Source organism: Caloenas nicobarica, chromosome 4 (assembly GCF_036013445.1).
Source record: "Caloenas nicobarica isolate bCalNic1 chromosome 4, bCalNic1.hap1, whole genome shotgun sequence".
NCBI lineage: Eukaryota > Metazoa > Chordata > Aves > Columbiformes > Columbidae > Caloenas > Caloenas nicobarica.
The window spans coordinates 54,117,436-54,140,186 of NC_088248.1; the positions used below are offsets into that span (position 1 = coordinate 54,117,436).

At 42.2% G+C, this 22,751-nt stretch overlaps 1 protein-coding gene across 8 annotated transcripts in view; it reads right to left on the reverse strand.

Moving 5' to 3' along the window:
• LIMCH1 (LIM and calponin homology domains 1) overlaps positions 1 to 22,751 on the reverse strand; it is a 179,849-nt gene that overhangs the window by 76,299 nt on the left and 80,799 nt on the right. Inside the window, exon 1 of one of the 8 annotated variants that reach the window (XM_065634939.1) lies at positions 4,777 to 5,124. The exons of the other annotated variants lie outside the window; for them this stretch is intronic. The gene's annotated coding sequence lies outside the window, so the exon portion shown is untranslated. Of the gene's footprint in view, positions 1 to 4,776; positions 5,125 to 22,751 lie in introns of those variants that run through there. 8 annotated transcript variants of the gene reach the window in all.

A 22,751-nucleotide genomic window follows, 5' to 3' on the forward strand; every position in this document is an offset into this window, starting at 1 on the left:
ATACATTGCTACATCAGCAACTGCAATGGTAGATGCGTGGATAAGTAAAGGTAGAATTGTTTAGGTTGGAAAAGACCTTTAAGATCACCAAGTTCAACCGTTAACCTAGCACTGTCAAGTTGAACACTAAACCATGTCCCTAAGCACCACATCTACATGTTTTTTAAACACCTCCAGGGTTGGTGACTCCACCACTTCCCCGGGCAGCCTGTTCCAATACCTGAAAACACTTTCGGTGAAGAAATTTTGCCTAATAATCTAAACCTCCCCTGGAAAAACTTGAGGCCGTTTGCTCTTGTCCTGTTGCTTGTTACTTGGGAGAAGAGGCCAACACCCTCCATGCTACAACCTCCTTTCAGCTGGTTGTAGACAGCGATCAGGTCTCCCCTCAGCCTCCTTTTCTCCAGGCCAAACAGCCCCAGTTCCCTCAGCCGCTCCTCATCAGACTTGTGCTCCAGGCCCCTCGCCAGATTCTTTGGACTCACTGCAGCACCTCAAAGTCTTTCTTGTAGTGAGGGGCCCAAAACTGAACACAGTATTCAAGGTGTGGCCGCAACAGTGCTGAGTACAGGAGGAATGATCGCTTGATATATGTATATCGTACAGCTTGCTGTTCTCTGAGGCCTCTCATATCAAACTTCCAACTGGAAGTGAGCTGCCATGTGAAGAGTTAGAGAGGAGCAGAACCACAATGTGAGGCAGAGACCTCAATTTTTATGAAACCTGGGAAGCAGAGGAGCCTGGGCCATGTTTGGCTCTTGCCAAGGCTGCGTGACAGAGCAGGATTCGCGAGCAGGGATGTCCCCACATCTGCTCCCAGGCTTTTTTTTTGGGTGGCACAGCCACAGCTCAGCAGAGTAGCCCTGTTTGTTCTGCTGGGGCACAGCGATCAGCATGCTAATCGCTGTGGCTCTCTGCATGCCAGTACTCTCGCACACAAAGCTCGCTGTCACCAGCCACGCCACAAAAAAATACAGACTTGGAAATTTAGAGGAGTCCAAATCTCCTTTTCTTCCCTGTCTGAAACTTAACAGCTCTGGATGGGAGCCAGGGGGAAAGGAACAGCAGTTGAGAGCACAGAGAGCTCATAACCCAGAGAGACAGCATCATTCATGACATGAAAAGTTGCTTGTAAAATTCCCCATCTGGCTTACTGTTTGCATTATAATTTTTCCAACTGCAATGTGAATAACTCTTGTGTTTAGCCTTTGATGGAGGACAGTTCTGGTCACTTCTAAATAGTGGGTGGAACAATGTGTAAATCTAATAAAAATGCAAAAACATCTAAAAAAAAAAAGTTCCTAACAATATTTCCTAACAAAAATATACAGGCCAGAGTAACCTAATAGGTTTAGAAAACAATCAAAGGAGGGGGAACTCTAGGGATAACTAATTGCACCCATCTTAATGTTAAGAGTTCATATGCAAGTTATGATAAGCAGTAACAAAAATATCAGCTATTTGGCAGCCATGTAGTTTGGAAACTCAGTTCTTCTGTTGATGAACAAATGCCCACTTCTCAAAAAAAAACCAGTGTCATCACTCTATGCCTGTTTTCGGACATGCTTTTATTTTGATGGTCATCATAATAATGTTTGCCAACATTTGTCACTAACACCATCACCCAAACAATTCCTCAGAAAGCTGGTATCTTGTACGGACATGAGTTACCACACATGCCAACTAGATGCAATCAGTGAGCACTGAAAGAAGTTTTTGCTTTTGTTAACAATTTCCGATGGTCCTAAATTTGGCAATTTGTTTAAAAGGATTTTAAAAAAATCCAAGCAACAAACAGATTGTTTTCATATGACAGATATCCAGGTAAACCTGCCTAGGCTGCCTGTCTCATACTACTGCAAACCTAACCTTTTCCTGGTTTGCGCCAGTATATTTGAAATTTGTGTTTGTTAATTCTGTGAAGCCACTGGAGAACCACACTCCTAAGCCACTGAAAGGAGAAAGGAGTCCTATCATTAAGACCCAGCTACCAGCAAAGCTTTCTCTCAGGATTACTATGCCTTGCATTGGCCAAGTCCTGGTTTCTTCAGTTCTCAGAAAATTTTGCTTACACTGTTTAAGAGAAATTATAGTTCCATATCTGTTCACCGTAACTACTAATTTTTTGTGGTCACCTAAAGTGCCACTTTTTTGTTGCTGTTGAAGAAACTAAAAAAGGAAAAAAAAAAAAAGGTTTACAAGCAGCTGTGTATGTAAAATAAGGGAGTGAAAACACTCAACATGCATGTCCAGCTCCTTACAACTTGGCAGAGTTAAATAGGTCACGCAAATGGGTCACCCTGCAACGGCCAGGATCGCAGGGCGGCCAGCTGCCATGCCTCTGCTCGCAGGGTAGTGTCTTCTACAGTGGTCTCTAAAGACACATGGCCAGAATTCAGTCCCTCTGGCAAGCCCCTACAAGGCACTAACACACAATTTCCTCAATACATTAAATGGAGATGATATTGCCTTTTTCTCAGCCATCACTTGCTGCAGTTGCAGAGCTGGAGTAGACGGAGGACGGGTCACTTGGTCAGCATGTCAAGTCCTATAGCCCCAGAGGACCTGCAACTGGCTCCTGCTGCCTCCTCTTCGTTCAGTCCACAACACTATTAACTCAAAAATCTTCTGGGTTTTTTCCTTCATACACCCAGAGAAAGAGTGAGCTTACAGATTACAGTCTAAATTTCTTTTGCAAATTTTATCTATTTTTTGTCTATAAAATTTTATCTATATGAATCAATAATCTATAGATATCTATAAAATTTTATCTATGTTTTTTCTATAAAATGACATGAACTCTAAACAGGCTGCTCACAGAAGTCAAACGCTTCAGTGTGTTGACAGAGGACACAAGCACAGGATACCCTGATAGGTTAAACCCCAACCCTTTTCTGCTTGCCTAAGCGCAGTGCTGACAGTTACTGTTAGATCAGCAGTATATAAGCAACATCATTTACTTGTAAGTATTAGAAATGCAAAAATTACCAATGTAAATGTTTTGATATACTGAATTTCAGAACAAAACAAACAAACGAACAACAACAACAACAAAAACACAAAAAGCATTACAAACTCTCGGGCAAAGCCATCCACAAACCAGCAAGAAGGACCAAGAAGAAGCAGGGACGGACAAACAGGGGTGCAGGGCACTGACTCCCTGAGAAATGAGTCAGAAGGATGCATGGGAAAGAAGGGACTGTAAAGCTGCCCCTGCTCTCACAACTGCATTTCAACACCATCACCTTTTCATCTTTTCTGGTGTGTAACCTGCCAGACTCACCTCTAAGACGTCACTTTGCCAGCATAACCACTTTGAGGTAATGAAGAGAAAATGGGATGCAGAAGGGTTAAACCTCCATTAAGGTGGAAGCGGGGGGAGACATAACACGCTGCTCACTTGTAATCTTTTTTTTTATTTTTCTCTTTTAAAAAGACTTATCACCTGTGTGTTATGCACACTGTATAGCCTTAAGTCATTTTCCTTACACATGAACTGTAGCACAAAATCCTGAACCCTGTAAAAAACCCCACAGAAACTGGCAGTTGTGCAGGACAGACACCCTGGAAAGCCACTGCAAATTCACACAGTAGCATTGCCAACACACAAGACAGTTCAAGCTAGCGAGAATCAAATATTCACAGCAGGCGAATTCCCTCCATAGGATCTGCTGATCACATGCAATGGCAAACAGCCTGAATTTGGCCCACTTCCATTCCTTTCATCTGCCACAATAGTATACAAAATATTCTCACTGTATCCACGCCGCAAACAGGACTTGAAGCTTATCACTGTGGAACCATCATTTGTCAGATGTGCTACTGCATGGCCTGGATGAGATATACAGATAAACCCAGGGAAAACAAAAGCAAGGCAAGCTGAACGTCTGTACAGAATGCCACATAAAATGCCAACTGCATGCCACTTCTGCTAGTTGGAGTTATTATTAGTTGCCAGTAGCACTATGCTGTTTTGCAGGACAGCTGCAGACAAACAGGTGGCCTTTTTCATTTCTGGAATGCTGAAATTTTCCCTGTTCCAGAATAAATTGCGAGATTTCTAAATATATATATATATATATATTTCCAAACTGCTTTTCTGAGCAATTTCCAATACAGACTATTAAAAGCCTTTTGTTTACTCTCAACATTTCTTCCTAATTCCCTCATTTTTCCATTTTATGTAAATAATTAGTGGTGATAATTTATTTAGATATAAGCAATGGATCTCGACTGATTCAGAAGCAGATGGAAAGGAAACCTTGAAATATTCAGTTCAAGTCCACCAGGGAAGAACTTTAATGAGAAAGGCCAGGAGTTTTTCACATATATATATATATATACACACACACACACACATATATGTTTTATTCTTTATCCAATATAATTTACTGTATATGTTTTACTATAGGTATATTATTTACTATAGATATTTTTCTATAGATGTTTTACTGTTTATACATTATGCTTTCCTGTATATACAGTAAAACTACACTTCAGAAAACATTGTTTCCTGTGGCAGAGATTTGGAAGGACCTGGATTGTTGTCAGGACACATTCAATTAGACACTTCGGATGCTTATTCTCCAGAAGATGCTGGCTGACAGCACCCCAAAACTGAGGGCAAGCCCCGCAGAGCAGTGAGGGGAGACCAGGCTGCACACACCCCAGCAGGGTTCTGGCACACAACAGCCTCACCTAATGACAATTAAAGGCTACACGGGGAACAACAGCAGGAGAGGGAGCCCGGGACCAGAGAGGGAACGCAGGACTTACCAGTCTGTCCGTCTGACCCGATATTCGCCTCCCGAAGCGCAACAAATCCGCAGAGCGGCGCGAACACCCGGCGGCCGGGAGCCGCGCAGCTGCCGTGGCGGGGGCTGCCAGCCCGCAGCTCCACCCCCCGGCACCCCCGGGGCCCGGACACCGCCCGGCACACGGGGACCGGCCCCGGCTGCCCCGCGGCCGCCGCGCCCGCTCTCGCCCCCGAGCAGCGCTGCCCAGCACCCGGCAGCGAGCAGCAGAAGGGCAAAGGAGGGCAACGACGGCCGGGTGCGGGACCGTGTGAGCGCCGGAGGCAAAAAATAGGTCCCGAGAATTGATACCGAGATGGTTTGATGAAAGCGGCTGGGATCACCCAGGCTGGCAGGAGGTGAAGCTGAACCCCTCCGGAGGCAGAGCTGCACGACAGCAGGACACGGGCCAGGCTTGCCACAGCACCAGCAGGACCTTTAAACGCTCAGCAGAGAAGACGGTGAAGACTGTCTTTGCAAGCCAAGCTTTTTTCTGATTATTTTGGGGCGATCAACAAGAAAAAGATGCGTCTCCTCGAACAACGGCCCCACTCCCTTAACAAAAAGGCAAAGAACCACCTTAAAATGGGTCTCTTGGCAGCATACTGCAAGTACACAAAACGTACCAGAAACCCCAAATGTGGTACTAAGCGATCTTCAGGTAATATCTAAGACTGCCAGAAGATGTTCAGTACCAGACCCTGACGATCTAGCTGGAAGTGCCAAATTCCTACCGAGGTGCTTAGATCCTGCTGCTTCCAAACAGGCTTACTAGGTCAGAAAACTGGAAGTGCCTACTGCAAGAAGATAGCAGGCAACTTTGATACCACTACTTTACGCTACTTTGGTAGTATAAACCCCTCCTTTTATAATGTGAAGGGGAAGCTGGGCAAAGAGAAGAAAATACTCCATTTATCTTTTCAGAGAGCTGCTCTTAGCATTTTTGGCATCCAGAAAAATCTTTTGCTAATAGTTCCAATCATTCATCTCATATAAAGCAAAAGCACATTCAATCTACATTAATAAACTGAAAATAAGCAAAAAACCCCAACAACCTCAAAATCGCACCATGAGAACTGATGGGGGTTTCTAAAAAACGAGACCAAAATAATTGGAATGTGTTAAGCAAATAAAATTGTGAGTACACTTCTCCAGATATCAAAAAGTACAATGTTTAAAATTAAAAGCCTGAAATTCTTTGAGAAAATCAGAACTACAGCAGCACTACTCAAGAAATTCTTTGACATTTTCCTAAATTTGTCATTTACCATCAGATTATTTTCTCTTTGAATTCTTTGCTCTGTAACAAATTTCAACCATATTTATAAGATTCTTATGTGATGCAGTGTATTATTATCATTTGTATGATGACTGTAACTAAAATCCCCAAATAGGAATGGTCATATTGTGTATAATGAAAGGCAAATGCAAGGACCTCAGAATATAAAATGCCACTGCAGGTCCTGGGCAGGTAGGGAAAATTTCATGGTAGGTATGAAATGGATGAGGTACGTTATTTCTGCAAACTTTTAAAATGAGCTTAAAATCCCTGCAACATGGTATGATGTAAAAGGAGGGAAGAGACACTGTGAACAGGAAAGGAGAAGGATAACAGGGAAAGAGAGAGAAAAATAATCAGAGGGGACCATAGGAAAGAATATGAGCAAGAGCGGCCTTCCACTTGACAGGCAAAAGCAAACCACGGGGGGGTGGGAGGGGTGCACACAGAATGAGCACAACGCTGAACCTATGACTTCACTGCTTAAGTAGGTCCTGATATTTCTCCTTGCTGCATCAGGTCATTATCCCTGAAGGCACAAATAAAACATTTAAACAAATAGGGGCTCAGTCAACATCCTCGTCTTTGGGGGAGAGAGCAATCAGATGATGTGCATTCCCTCAGATTTGCCAAACTCAAGATACACCCAGAGTAAGATGGCTTTGTTTACAGCAATAAACACAAAACGTAGGCAGGGAGGGAAAAAAGCCCAAAGCATTTCCAGGCTGTTCACTGGCTCCGATGCTGATGAAATCACAGGCAGATGTCAGATGTCACCCAATTTTTGAGAGCGGGTGCCTATATGGAGCCACATTCTATGGTAACAGCCATGATATGGCCAAGGAGGAGGACAACATTTCATTTCCATTCCCTCTCTGCAGCTTTTTAGCACCAGATGAAAGAGCTTGGCTTGTGAGGATTTGGGCCTCAGTTTCATGACTTCTGTTATCCTTTTCACAGAGAGGTGGTAGATGCCCCATCCCTGGAGACATTCAAGGCCAGGCAGGGCGGGGTGCTGAGCAACCTGATCTGGTTGAAGATGTCCACGCTCATTGCAGGGGGCTTGGACTAGATGATCTTTAAAGGTCTCTTCCAACCCAAACTATGCTATGATTCTATGATTCTATTTTTTATGAATAAAGCTCACCAAGAGCAGGGTTAAAAACATGCTCACATGCTGCCAAGTGCTCCTAGAAGCTGCTGGGAATTTACCTTGCAAATCCAGAGCCAGATGGGTAAAAACGCAAGGACAGGGGAGACCACCAAAAAAGCAAAGCATGGTTCATTCTGCTGTGATGGAAAGGACAGTTATTTACCTCCCTCTGCCTTGTTGGTTGGGCTATGAAGTGGGTCAGTACAAAACTTACTGCAGACTGGGTTGGGGAAAGAGCCACAAAAAGACAAGAAGGAAAGAAACATCACAACAGCAATGTTCTCAGTGCAACCAGAGCTCAGCATCTGTCATGTTTACCCTTTCTTATCCATCCTGGCAATAGTTGTGCTGTCTGTCTGAAGGAGGGAAAAAAAAGGTCATGAAGACAAATTTGACCTTTCTTTACACTCATGAGTGCTGGGAATATGACTAACCTAAACACAGACTGCAAGGAACCCTGAAACCATGGCTGGTGCCACAACCCTTCCCTCAGGACATCCTCCTGGGGAAACTGGACACTCCATTCTCAGTGCATCCCTGTGGCTGCTGCCCCCCAAAACCAAGCTCTACAGCAAAATATAAAAATGGGCAAGAAATTCACAACTCAGGAGAATATGCTGTTTTCTAAGTTTGGTTTATTTGTATGTAATTATCAGGACAAGAAAAAGCCTTAAGGAAAGGATACAGTCTGACTACAGACTCGGAAGATCTCAAAGGCAGCCATCACAAACAAACTGCTTAACCTCAACCAAAAAATACATAATCTAGAGTTATAAGTCATAAGAACTACTACAGCAGACATTGTGAAAACAAAGTCAGTCTGTAAGTCAGGGGGTCCAAGCCAATGGGACCACCAAAGAAACTAACCTGAGCATTAAATATGTGAGAGTACGGTTTTTCACTAGACCTACCGTTAAAGCTTATCACCTTGCATACAAGAAAAAAAGGAAATCCATATGTGAATGAAGTTGAATTACCTCCTGAGTGATATACCCACAAAGTACAGCCCTGGGGCAATCGAAAAGAACACTGCAAATAGCTGAAGCTCCAACACAAATAAGCCCTTTACGTGTTACATACAGCCATCAACTACAACCAAACACTGCCGAACAAACCTTTGCTACTCCTGACTGCTGTCAGGGCAATTGTGTGTTAAGTCATGGCATAACAGATCCTTTTAAAAAGAAGCTGTTTATGTGTTCCTGCTAAGGTATTGTACGATGATGGTAAAAATTACCCATGCAAAGATGCCTATGTACCAAAATCCATTCCATATTTTCCTTAATTATATTAGCAGGTCTACTAAAAGATAGTACCTCTTTTCACATATCCTGCCTTCCTTTCTCTGCCTACAGATTCCAAGCTTCATGGGATCCCTTTGATCACATCTTATATCTCAGGGCACTGTAACCCAATGCCTGCTTTTTATATTTTAACTTGACTGCAGAGAAAATAACCTTAATTCCCAGGAAGAGCAGTGTTGACTATTCCAAGGAGCCAGCTCGAATGCAAATCGGCGCAGGACCTTTGAGATGGAGTGAGGCTAGCAGAGAAGAAAATCGGGAAAAAACCTGTGCATCATGAACCTTTCCACCTGAAAAGGTGTGTCTGATGGTCATTAATTACCTGACCAGCACAATCTATTAAAAACCAGGATAGGCAACTTAAAGTATAATCAGTGCACCTGCATGCGCATTCAGAGATGACTATCTGAAAAAATACTTCTCAAACGGTGGTCTCTACAGACTGTTTTTAGTTTTTCTTTCTCACTACATTCAAAGCAGATGGCAAGAACAAAAAAAAGTAACTGGAAATGAGCAATAGTGAGCTTTACACATGATGCTTTTCTGATACACAAGAACCTAAATAATCAGAGATGCAAAGCTGTATTTGAGTTATAGCTTTAATTCTTACCTTTCCCTGGTCATTCATTAAGTGTCTTCCTACTCAGGCACAAAAGCAGATTTCATTAAAGCTGTATAATCCCGGAAAATACAAGATTTTTATGAAAATATGTGCATGTTGGATCTCATTTGAAGTTTTGTTGCATCCAGCTGTATTGAACTAGCTGAGCACAAGACTTTGAACATCCAGGGCCGGAGAACAGATGAAATTTTGTAGAGTTTATTTTTAAGGTTTGGAACTGTGAAAGTACAAAAGAAATTGCTATCTAAAATTAAAATAAATCTAACATAAAACCTCTGAAAGTGAAAAGTATGATCACTGCCTGGCAGCCTCATAACACTTCTTCCAATTGCAGCCACTACACACTTCTAACATGGCTTTACTTTCTTGCCCCTTTCTATTAAGTGGTATGTTCTCTGTTACTTGGTTTATTAAGCAAAGCTATCTTCCATTTAAAGCTAAAAAACAGTAACGGTTGGCCAATACTTGGACTTCTCTCAGCAAAGACGGCAATCCGCTATGTGAGGATCAGGATACTCTGCAGTCAGAGCTGCTGGAGGGGCCTCTGCATCCTGACGTCCAAGTACAACTGCTGTAGGTGGGCCTCAAAGGATGCAAGAAAGCTGCCTGTGGGGGCCAGGGGCCTGGCAGTAGCTGTTAAAATCAGACCAAATCTCTATTCCCCAAGGCAAACAGCAAAATAGTGAAACCGCCAAGGAGGGCTCATTCCTGCTTGGTTCATGACCTCTGCAAAAAAAGCAACAAATTCCATTTCTCTTTTCAAATTAAACATCTACTCTTTATTGCCAAGGAATATGTTTTAATAATCTGTGGTGTTCAAGGTTTGATAAACATCAGAAATCTCTTTGCTGCTGTTACATGATACCTGACATACATTTTCCCCTCACTCATAGCTTTGCATTTTCATGTCAACATTACATAAAACATACTGGACTTCTTTAAAGTACAGGTTGGGGTTTCCTTGCAAATACATCTAAAAGAAGCTGTTCAAGTCCAAAACCCACTATTTTTTTAATTGGCTTTTTGTACTGAATGATGTTCCAGTACATTCCACTTCAAAAACCTACATTATTGTTTTTACTTCCAGTAAAATTTGAGTGAGAAAATGTAAGGGGGAAAAAACCAAATAATTTCCAGTTTGCTGCAAATGCATTTTTTTACTGACAACCATAATATCCATGCAAAAAGATGCAAAGTAGATCAGTGACCATTCTTAACTTTAACCATATATATTGTAACTGCCTAAATTACTAAATACCACAATGCTTAATCCATGCATCTGCTGTTTGTTTCTTAGATTTGAAAACATACATTTTGTGTCTAGGTAGCATGGCCATAACTGTCAGTCATCTTGAATATCTCCAGTTTGGGGGTTCTTTTAATGGCAAATATTCAAAGCAAGATGAGTTACCCAATCGTCTGGCAGCAATTTCTTTTCCATCCCTTTTCAACCATCAGTAAAGCATTCCCTAGATATATTTCAGGAACTGGCACAATTGTTCATGAAGCTATGGTAGCTGCAAACCTAGATGGACTATGCAGAATAGCCAACTTAAATTATTGCTGTTCATTAAGTCTATAGAGGTCATGCAAGTATGCTTTTGAAGGGCCGTTTGGAAAGGAGGATTCATAGATCATATCTAGCTGCCAGAGTCATTTGCAGTTGTGAAGACTAAGCTTTTAGGAGGAATAAAAACTAGTACAATAGTATACTGTATTTAAGAAGCAGAATTTCCTTGAATTAATGGATATTAAATCAATAATTAAAGCAAGAGGGGGGAAAAAAAGGAACTCTAACACAGTGTATTCCTATTGCAAGTCTTTCTCCCAGCTGTTTCACAATGTCTTGGTTCTGGTTCATCTGGGCAGCAGAACAGAGGACAGAAAAGGATTTCTCCTGCGACAGAACCGATAGTCCTGTTGTTCAGTTTTCCATCGACACACTAGAGCTGTATTTGAGGCTTACTTGTGCAACATCCTCTCTCCCCTAAGAATGCACAAAGCATTTGTAGGAAGAGGAACAGGTAGGTAGGTAGGAAGAGGAATACATGCATCACACCAAGTCTTTAGGAACAGGAACTAAGGAGTGGGGATGGCAGAAATACCTTGTTACATCTGTTGGAAAAGAAAGGGGAAAAAAATCAGCTATCACTGATAATATATTTCTAAAACTTCAGTTTACACCCTACCCTCTGTCCTAACCAGCCTTGAGATCATCTTTTGTTTGTAGAGGAAAACAGCCAATCATGCTTATAATTCAGCTTACCTAGGTATAACTAGCAGCTCCTGCTCAGGACAGTCACGAGTAAGGCTAGCAGAGATGTTCATGCACCCTCAAACAACACACTTCCAACTCCTCACCTGCTGCTTCTGAAAACCTTCGCAACTCAAAGCCACATTTTATGGATCAAGGTAAAACGTAGCTGATAAGAGTGTATAAAGGAAAAGGGTATATTTAAAGCAAATATGATTCTTCCCTTTCCTCAACAGAGGGACAGGACTCAGAGTTCAGTTCGTTGATCAGAGAAAGGTATATCTAGACAGCAGAACCAGTACAGTCCGGCAAGATTATTAGGCCAGGCTTCATGGGCCATGAAAGCAGCTGTACTGGCTTCCAGAGCCAACAAGAAGCCGCCAGCAATTCAGCTGATTTAAAGCACTGCAGAGCCCCAGTTCTCAGCCAGCTCACACGTCTGCAAACCACTCCCGCAGGCGCAAGTTTCTGGAGAACGCAAATGTTACACATGGCTACCCAAAATCAGCTCAAAGCCAGTGAGACGTATTGGCTTTGGCAAGCACCTCTACGCCACCCTTCCTAGCAACTGAGGAATACTCATCAGACACAGCACTGCCTTGCTTGAATGCATGGACTCATCTGAAGCTCAGCACTGTGCAGAAGCTAATCAGCCCTTAAATCTGGAGACCTTACTAAGAGCTACCTGAGGTTTACAAGGTCAACAGATGCAGCCCCATCCAAATACAGGGGCTACAGAGCTATGCAACCACCTTAGGTGATACAGGAACACTTGCCAAACTGCAGCGCAGGGAACCCAGCCACCCAGGAGGTATCGGACCCCGGGCACGTCTGCTCTTTGGACCTGTGCATGGACACAGCAGCCCCAGGAGTCAGCTAGCACATGAGCAGCAACCAGTTTCTGGGGCTTTTTGGCTACCTGGACATCCCTAAATGTGCCATGCCGTACTGCTAAACTGGTCTCATGCCCTTGGGCCACTTGTCCCTGCTGGAGAAAGGCGCTGGAGTTGAGCTGCTCTCCTGCAAGAGCCGTCCTGTGGCCGTGCTGAGCCAGAGTGACAGGGGTTGCTGCCAAACCCCAGCTGGCTGTGCAGAGTTGCCCACACCCACAATGCAGAGGTTATCCAGGGTTTTCCATTCTCTGGCATATCCCAAACTCCACCTTCCATTATCCTGAATAGAGCACTTGACTGTTTTTGCTCTTATTTACTTCCCATCCGCTTCCTAACCTCAGTCTGGCACTTTTATTCCTCCAAATTGTATTGTAAAGTTGTAAAGGACAAGAGTATTTGTACACAGTTATACAAAGAGAAAAAATCATACTGGAATCTGTGATGGAGAATACTGATCACAGTCTTTGAAGTTCTTGCTCTGCAGTTTGTTTACATAATAGTTTGTACGCAGGCTTAAGTGCTGGATTTCTAACATCACTCATCAAATTTCAGCCAAAAAAAATGGAATAAGCAAGGTGAACTACTCTTGGGTAGATAAAGTATCTGCAAGAATTTTTGATGCAAGTACTATGAGAACACTAAGAACTCAGAGTTCCTCAAAAAATATGTAAAAGTCTGGAATCCAAGGAGTTTCAGTTCCCTAAGATCATATTTTAGAAAGTAAATTTTAATCAGGATTGGGTGGCTCAAGAGATTGGGTAATAGTATTTAAAAAAGCAAGTGATTAATCTCTGATCAACCAGAGGGTAAGGACTAAAGAGCATTTAAGGTCTCAAACACCTCTGGGAACTAGCCAACTTAGTCTAATACAGTGGGTGCTGACTCTAGGCAGATTTTTGGATTTTGTATTTTCTCATGCACAGTTCTCATGCTTATGAGTAGCCTCTTCTAAATTTCACTAGAACTACTCCATTATCCTCCCCAAGATTCTGCATTTCAGTTCTGCCTAGGAAGAGCCAACAGCAGCTAGATCCCAGGTTTGCTCATAACACCGTGCTGAGAAATGACTTGTTTCTCTCTTTCCTTTCTAACCACATCTATGTGTCCTTTCTTCATTACAAACCTGTGAAGGCAGACACTCATACCAGTAAGCTCAATACTTACTTTGCAGGAGAACAGATTTTGATAATTGGTGACTGTATCATTCAAAGATCCAAGACGCTCAGAAGCAGAGGCCAGGCATATTTGAAGATGTAGCTCCTAAACTCCCTTCAAACTAATCATAATATTGGATTGACTTTTGCTCTTTTTGTTGTTTTAGACAGGAGTGAAAGAACAAGCAACAACTAGTGTGATATTGCTGAAGATAAAGTATCACCCATTTTAATATAATTCTACCAATACCTTGGTTACTCAAATTTTTGTTTGACTGCAACACTTATCCAAGAGGATGTAATTATCTTGCTTCTTCCTTGACTAAAATTCTGGTCCACTGACATATTGGATTCCACCCAGCCACTATTCAGCACTGTAAAAATAAAATACAGGCATGCACGCTAAGAAAGAAGACTAAGCCAGTCTGGCTCTGCTTGTCAAAAAAACCCAGAACAAAAAAAGCCAGTCTCCTATGACAATCTTTATGCCATGTTTCTTTTTTGCATAAGTCTGTTACTAGACATTGACTTTAGCAACAAATTTGATGTGCTCTTTTGGTGCACAACATTTATTCATTTATTTACCTACCTCTCTTTGCCTCTTTATAGGCTTTTATAAAAGCCCTGACAGTGCTCTCTGGGGACCATTCCATTTACCAGTTTTCAACTAGTTTTGCCAATAATTGATGCAATTCCTCCATTTGTTCATAATTTGGTTTATGAAATGTCAGACTATACGTTGTTTCCAATACATAGCATAAAGCCTGTAGTAGTAGGGGTTTTTTAAAATTTGCTTGTACTTTCTTTGAAAATAAATAGCACAGCAAAACAGCCTGTCTGATGTATGTGGCACTCTCAGAATATTTCAAGTTATGCTTTTCAAACAGTTGTTATGGCTTAAGAAGTAACTACCGCCTGACCTCTTTAGGGGTAACAGGAGGAACTTAATGAAAGAAAACATCCGAGAATTGTACAAAAAGAAAGGGTTTTTTCTACTTCTGCGTATGTCAAGTAAAACTGTATAAATTATTTTTCTAGATCTAAAGTTGAGAGATTTTATTAGCTTGTGCTACTGACCCACGCAGACAGTTTTCTGGCACAATTTTCACAACTTGTTTACAGTATCACCTCAGTTATCCAGAACTTCTTGTTATCCCAACAAGGGTCAAATTCCTTACATGTATTAATTACACTGAAAATTGCCCTGGATTACTTCAAACCTCAAATAACTGAACCTATTCACCATCCTCCCTTTTAAATAACAGTGGACATACTGTATAGTGGTGCTAATACTTTGTGGCTGATCCCTGTAACTCCAGAAATTAATACATAAACGTCACACTTCTTATCTAGCAGGCCTGTCAGCTCTGGGCAGAAAACCAGGATCAAGAGGGAGAGAGTGTTTATAGCACAGTCCTACTCACTGCCATGGGCTGCAGGGCAGGAGGACATAGGAGGTGGGAAGGACAGGAAGGTGAAAACCAAAAACCACCGACCAGCATTCCTGATCCACGCACTGCTGGCCAAGGAAACAGAGCTGCTTCACAGTTCAGCCCTCCCTAGTTGATGAAATGACCTTGGATCCCCCCCATAGTCAGTCAAAGACTGACTGCTACTTGCATGGTTAAGTACACATCCCACTGACACTTGAGCTTTTACAGTTGTGGCTACTGGGCTCCGTCTCCTTGTGCCCATCACCAGGCAACCAGGCCTGCAGCTCCTCTCTGAAGGTGCTCACCAAGCAGCTTCACAGGAACCTCTACAACTGCGTGATCGGAGCTTGAATGCAGAGATGGGGATGCAAAGACCTACTGGCAGGTCATGCATTCAGCCAATGCCAGGCATTAGCTCTAAGATCCCTAATGCTGTTGCTAGGCAGGAGTGGTAAAGTTAGGATTGGTTTTGGAAAAAACAGCAAGCCTCTTCCAACCAAACCAGAAACGGTATTCAAAGGACAACAGCGATGAGGCAGCTTTTGTTAAGAGAAGGTATTAGAAACATCCAGGAATGCCTGGAAACACCCAAGGGATTTGTTGGCAGTGCAGCCAAGCCGCACAGCACCCAACCAACCCAACAGTTATAAAAGGCAAGAAGCAAGGGTACCAGCAGCCCAGGCTATCAGTTTGTTGCCCCACAACAGGTGCAAGGGTGAGATTCACATCTGGCACTCAGTCCAACGTGCCTCCCAACACATGGATATGACTTTGCAACACACCGAGTTGAGTAAGATCTCTCTAGCTGCTGCAGTAAAAGGAAGGCAAATAACACCAACATTACCACTAAAAAGGAAAAGAAAGGGAAAGGGGGGAAAAAGCCTAATGTTTACCATCGGCCTTATGGGGAAACACAAGCTTGGTTCTAAATTGTGCATGAGAACCAGAACAACTCAAAGAGAAAAGTCGACGTGATGAAGGAGCATACAAAATGGACTGAAAAAAGTGGAGTTGAACTCAGTACACACTTGGATGCATGCACGCATTTAGCAAGTTCAATACTCTCCCCCTATTGAAAAGCCTGAAAAGAGAACTCCCTTTCACACATCACACCGCAATAAATCCGCAGGACTATTGCCCCAAACAGAAACAGACATTTGCCATCTAAGTAACAGTGCTTCCCGCATGAAGATGAGGAGGTAGAAGCAAACGAAGACATGGCAATAGCAAGGACTTTGACAGAAGGACACCACTTCAAGTAGCTGAGGACTGCCTCTGTACTTCAGTATTAATTTTCTGGACTGTTAGTTATATTGTTTGTCCAGAAATGAATGTGTAATTCTCCTACTAAACTGTGGGACAGATTTCCACATAGAATCACAAAGCTATTCCGCTTTCAAAAGGTTAATAGTTAATGCCCTTGATGTCCCTCAGTCAGATAGTTCAGCCTACCACCGTATTTTTGCACAAGCAATTAACTAAGCTACTTCCTCTGCAGCATTAATTTTAACAGGTTTACAATAGTATCATTAGACCTCTGGACATTTAAGAGGAAGCACATCACAATTGGAAAGTACGGTGCCAAGCAGGAAGCGAGTGGCTTTAATCCAGGAGCACTGAGGAATGCAGAGGGAAAGGAGACTTCAGTGTCAGAGATTTCAGCCTCTGTGAACTCTTGACCACAGTACCAGACTGCAGAATTTTACTGGGCTCTTAAACCAGAGAAATCACTGTGCGCGGATCTCTAAGGCAGCAGTTTTGCACTAGTTTGCCTTTTTGCTTGCTTGCTTTAAGCCAGGGAAACAACTGCAACGTGATCTTGGGGGCAAGACGTGTTCCATCATCTGCATTCAGCACGTACACTCCTGCGAGCGACACGCACATCATCTGACAGAAATCCACTTACAGCGCCCGGAAAGGTTTTCAGCATAGTAACAGTACGAACAGTTGCTAGCAGACGTAAACTGCAACAGACTTCACCGAGTTGATTCACAGCCAGGAAGGGGATTAGGGACAGCATTCTTCTGCCACCATCTTCAGCCTCAGGGCCAGGGTCACGACAGGCCGTTGCTAACTCACGCTTGCCCCCTTCTCACAAGAGGAGCAGGTAATAGGAAATCTGAGCCTTCCTGGCCCATTTTGAGATGGCAGATCTGCTGGTCTGATCACAATGTGGAGACTTTTGTTCCCACTCACCTCCCAGGGACTGGTCAGGTTAAGAGCTCTTTGGAAGGTACTCTCCTTTTTCACATCTCCAGCACCACTGTTATCCAGTTATCAACATTCTCCAGACCGCATCATATGGATTTTATAGGCAGCAATACCTGCCTCTCAGATGCTGTGAGAACACAGGGTAGCAGCAAATACAGTAAATATTCTTACTCTGGTCAACCCCACTGACACTCACTTTAGCTCTTATTGTCAAATAAATACTGGCATCTTGCTCTTCCCTGCAGCAGAAGCTACACATCACTGAAAAAGACAGTTGAGGATCAGAGATGGTATTTATAGTGCAGACCTACAGACTCCAACCTGTGAGAGGCTTTCCAGAATTAGGAAGTGAGAGTACTATTAAGTATCGTTTTAAATACAGACAACCTTTAAATGGGGGATTTGAGGATGAGATTTCCCAGGTCCCTGTGTCCTTCAGTTTTGGCCAATAACTTCAGGATTGCATCTAAGTTTAAACCCTCTAGCTGCAGCTTCACAGCTACTTTAAACTGATTGAATGACACCTCCTTCCCCAACATGGTGAGCCTCTTCCTTCCCTCCTGCCCGCACGTCTGCTCATGAGGTTACATGCTCTAAGACGAAGGAGAAGGGCATTTTTCAGACAGCTCAGTTGCCAACTCCAGCTGGTGGGGTAGTGCTGGCATGGTAGAAGGTATAGGAAAGTCAAATTTAGAACAGCTGAAGCAACCATAGCCTCAGGTCTAGTTTTGCTTGTTAAGGACAAAAGCAGAAAATACAGTCGATACTTCTTTCGGCCTCAAGACATGGATATTCGTAGCTCACCATGCATGCTCATGTGCAGTACACCAACTCAGTGCTTCTTTTATGTCTTCTTTGGCAAACTAATCAATTCTGCAACAGAAATCACCCAAAGATTCCAAGTTCCTGGATATAACTCTAACAGTGCCACATTCATCACAGGGCACAGTCAACACATTCGCAGACTTAGGGCATTCAATTCCTCCACTGACAGCTCCTGAAAATGGTACACATCTCCAGAGCACTTGGCATTTGCCCAACTATTAAGAGAAGTCATAAGCTTCAGCAGTGGGATTTGTCCTGAAGAGTTTAAGTCATTCTGCTCAGGAGGCCTTTTGTTTCTAAGACAACAGCTCGAGGAAGGCATTGGATTCTTCAGTTAATTTAGTGCCACCGTCAGCTACAGAGTGAATGGCATTTTGTTAAACTATCATTTTTTCTGATACTTACAGATTATTAGAGGTTTTGTTCTTCTAAAGCTTGCCATTTCTGAAATACTCACTTGACCAAAGTCAGTAAACCAATGTAATGCAAGTCATGGCTGAACTTGCAAAAGGGCACGTTAGGATCTGAAAACAAATATAAAAATTAATCCAGTGGGCAACCTGCATTTTCCACAAGTACCAAATAAGCTCCTCCTGGAAGCCAGCTGCCTTCCCCAACCCGAGGAAAGACTCTGTCATTTATAGTAAAGGTTAATGCCATGATAAGGGCAAGTTCACGTTTCAGCTGCCTAGCATTAGGGCTTCATCAGCAGCAATGTTTTTCCTTTTGCCATTTTCAAATGTTATCCCTGGAATCCTTCACTTTATTAAATCTCCTATGTCCAAAAATAGAAGTAAACAATCATTACACTAAGCCTTTATTTATTCAGTTTTATAAATAACATCTTTGTGAAGTCATTTGACAGCCCCCAAACAGGTAGACTCTTTGCTTTTAATCAAGCACTTTTTTTTGTAGAGCACGGTAGTAGGCTTTCCCTTCTCAAGGCTGCACAATAAAACTGTGTAAAACAAAACAAAACAAAACAAATCCTCTGCAGTGACCATACTCTCTTGGTTTTAACACAGAAAAGGTTCACCTTACCTCTGAATGTGTATATTAAGATTAAAATTATTCAATGTGAATAAAGATTATTATAAACCTATTGATTAAAGCCACGGTTGAAGACTCAAGTTGCAAGAGCAGTCTAAAAACAGACTGTGAATGACACAGGAATGCCTGCGATATTTTTGTAAGGGTTATTTATTATTTGTATTAACATACTGTCTAGGAGTCCTGGCCACAGAGCAGGACTCATGGGGTGAGGTGTTAGACAAAAACAGACTAGCAGATGATCCTTGCCACAGAGAGCTTACACATATTATTAGCATTTGGCCAAATCAAGTCATGACATTCTCAGCAGCAGAGCTCAGCAGGCTCCGGGCATGGCTTTAGCTGACTGAAACTGCTGAACTTTTGAATCCCGACCAGTCTGGTCTGGGAACGGGCCTCAACAACATGACAAAGTTTGTGTCTGTCCGCAGCAGCTACAGTTCATAGCTGTTCTTCACGTGTGTCCAACAAACATTTACCCATCTTGGCTGGCACCACCCCGACCCAACAAGGAAACTGTTTAGAGTGGTCTGGGTGCTAAATGGGAGACTTTGGCTTATAATGAGGGACAAATTCCTGGACACTGGCAGTAAGGGACAGTAGCCTTAGCATAACGAGTAGTGGTCCCAGCCAACAAACACCTTAGTTTATCGAGTGCGCTGTAAGCACTGCAGCCAAGGAAGCATCCAGAAGAAGAAGGGCCTTGAAGGTGAGCAGTGAGGTTGGCCTGCAGAAGCCTGGTTGAGTGCTGGCTGGGGCCAGAGGTGCAGGAAGCACACAGAAACCCGGGAGGGATCAGCAGCGGCCAATGCAGAAGAGAACAAGGTGTCACTCGCTCCAAGTTTCACCTCCAGCCATCACAAACACAGCCCTCCAGCTGGTAGCTGAGGACAGAAGGGACTGCTCATGGATGTTAAGGACAGCTCAGGAGCCAGAGTGGGTTTATTAACATGAAGACTACTAAGAGCTGGCTGGGTTCACTCCTCTGAGGGCATGCTTTATAGCTAGATGCAGCTGAGACCATCAAAAGCAAATAAATAAGGTGAGGTCATTTACCTCCCTTTGGGTTTTTTCTTGATAGTTCAGGTCTTTTATTAATTTCCTATTATTTCAGCCTCTCTTACATCTATATGTCAGGATAAAGTTCAAACCTGGAAGCCCAGACAACGCAGGCTGAACCCAAGTGAAGCAGCGGAATACGTCTCCAGCACACATGCTACTGTCAGATCAATGATTAGTTTCCAGCATCGAAAGTATGAGGTTTTGGAGCCAAACTCAACACCAAAGCAAGCACATTTCTTTTAACCAATAAAATACTAAATGAGATGCCAGCATTGTGGTATGCATTTGACTCTCTAGTTTTTCTCTAAATGGGAGGAGAGCACTGCTTTCTGGACAGAATTTGCATGGTTAATTGGAAGCAATAAAACCCTTCAACCCAGTCTAAAAAAGAAACAGCTGAATTTCAGTGTAAGGTTTTAGGTTTTATTGGTTCGCATCTCAATTTTTCCCCATCAATGCTGCTTCCTCTGTGCTTCCTGCCAAATTTGAACGGATGGCTGGTTTCCCCTTCTGCCATGAATTAACCACAGCATCACTGTAGATTGTTCCACACAGACTCTGTTTACAAACAGCCTAGTTAAGAAACACCTGCTAGTTTACTTTTGTACTCTTCCTGAAACTTAGAAATGTCTGCAAGTATAGCATATGTCTAAATTAATTGAGCAGGAATTTTATAACATAGCTCTGTCCGGCTCAGATGACACCAAAACAAATAGGCAGGAAAATCTAAATAAAATATGAATTTGAAGCAGAGTCTAGAAAGCTTGGGGGGTTAAAAAAAAAATAAAAAAAAAAATCAAACAACACAAGCATACAAGGCCACAATACAAACGACTTTTGTTTGTATTTTCAGGTTCATATCTGCGTGAAGAAAAAGGATCTCATTTGCTGAATTTAGTTAGAAGGACAATCTCCTGAAAGCTAACACTACACTGAAATTTCTCTAGGACATCATATGACATAAACAAACACTGAAATTTCTGCAGCAGTACAACATAAGAGCAAATTATCAGCACCAGCAGACAGGTAGTTATTCTTAATAAGGTTCATAGCAAGTTTCCAGAGAACACTTTGCCAAGAGAAACTTCCTAGGAAAACAATAACAGAAAAAAAACCTACCTTGTTTTCAAAGGAACAAGCAGCACATCACAGTTCTGTTCATCTTGATGCATTAAACCATGCAACCAGCTGACTTTTGCAGACCTATTTTTTCCATTGCCAAATCATGTAAATGTCACAAAGCTGAGGACTGTACATAAGCTGAAAACTGGATGCCACAGTAAACAGATTTTTATTCAGTAGTGCCGAAACATGAGCCAAGATACAAGGTAAAGTTCAGCCCTCCAACTTTGTCTTGACTACTTCCTACTATTATATGTGAGACTCTTTCACACAGCCTCTGAAGTAAGTGTCTGAGCTCCTGTGGGGATTGTTCAAGGAACTGAAGTAATGCTACAAACTCTCCTAAACCCTGTCAAACAAAAGATAAGGCAGAAATCTTTTATTTTCACACAGAGTGACATTATTCAGGGACAGGAAGCAAAAACTAGAAATTTCTTTAAGGGAAAAAGATAGTCAACATACAGTGGTTAGCATTACAGAGCAAAGCTTATCTATGATGATGATGGAATTTTTTTATTTCTATAGAACTAAATACATAATAAAGCACAGTTGTACAAAACTGCAATTAGTAGAAACTGTAAAAATTGTTTGTGCCCACTATGAACGTCATACAAAATGAAAGCAACCAACAGCAACTCACTGAAAAAATAGCTAGTTTTGTAAAAATTGCTTATACATTAATTATATTAATTGTACATCATCTTTGTAAGACTTCCACAGCTTCACGTGGTCTTCTAATTAATAATTCAGCCAAAATACTTTTCCAGCCTTGCACAATTAAATACATGGAATGATGCTTCTAGAAAGCTGACAGTCTTAAAGATGCTCGGTATCAGTTTCTCACACGAGAAAATTTCTTCTGACAACACGGCTCTTTCAGCAAAGCCTGTTATTCCTACCTAGGTTTAATATGTTATTTGGATGTTTTGTGAACTTTCTTTTTGGAGGGAGCATTAACTTTCTGGATTAATGAACGCTGAACAGGAATGAGAAAGCATTTCATCAAATTTAATAGTTACTGTAAGTCTGAATACCAAACTGTTGGTCCCACATTTTATTTCATTAAAGCAATGTATCATTTGTTCTGTGATAACAGAAGCAGTCGGCACTTCTGGAGATCAAAGCAAACTACAAACAAGCCTGCCAAGCTGAACATATGTAATTCTATATGTAATGCTGCACACAATCCACATTCTGACTTAGATTTGCAAGTAGACAAAGGTCATCTTTGTGTATTTATATGGCCTGTGCTTAGTATAGCAGTGTGCAGATCCTTGAGTCCTTACTTTAACACTACAACACTATAACCTATAAATTTTGCTTGCAATTGCTGTTCTGGTATACAAAAGGTCTGCAAGTAAGCCATTCCCTCGTAAACCACATGAGGAAGTGACTGGTAAGAATTTCAGAGTAACTGCAGATTCATCCAGCTTTAAACACCAGGAAAAGTTTGAAGAATTCAATCTGTCATCACTAGACCAGTTATACATAATACTTCACAGCAGTGTTATGAGAAATCACTCAAACATGGAATATAGGCAAAATTTTTACACCTCGTAATAAGCCCAGATGAACATCTCAGCATGTCTCTGATAC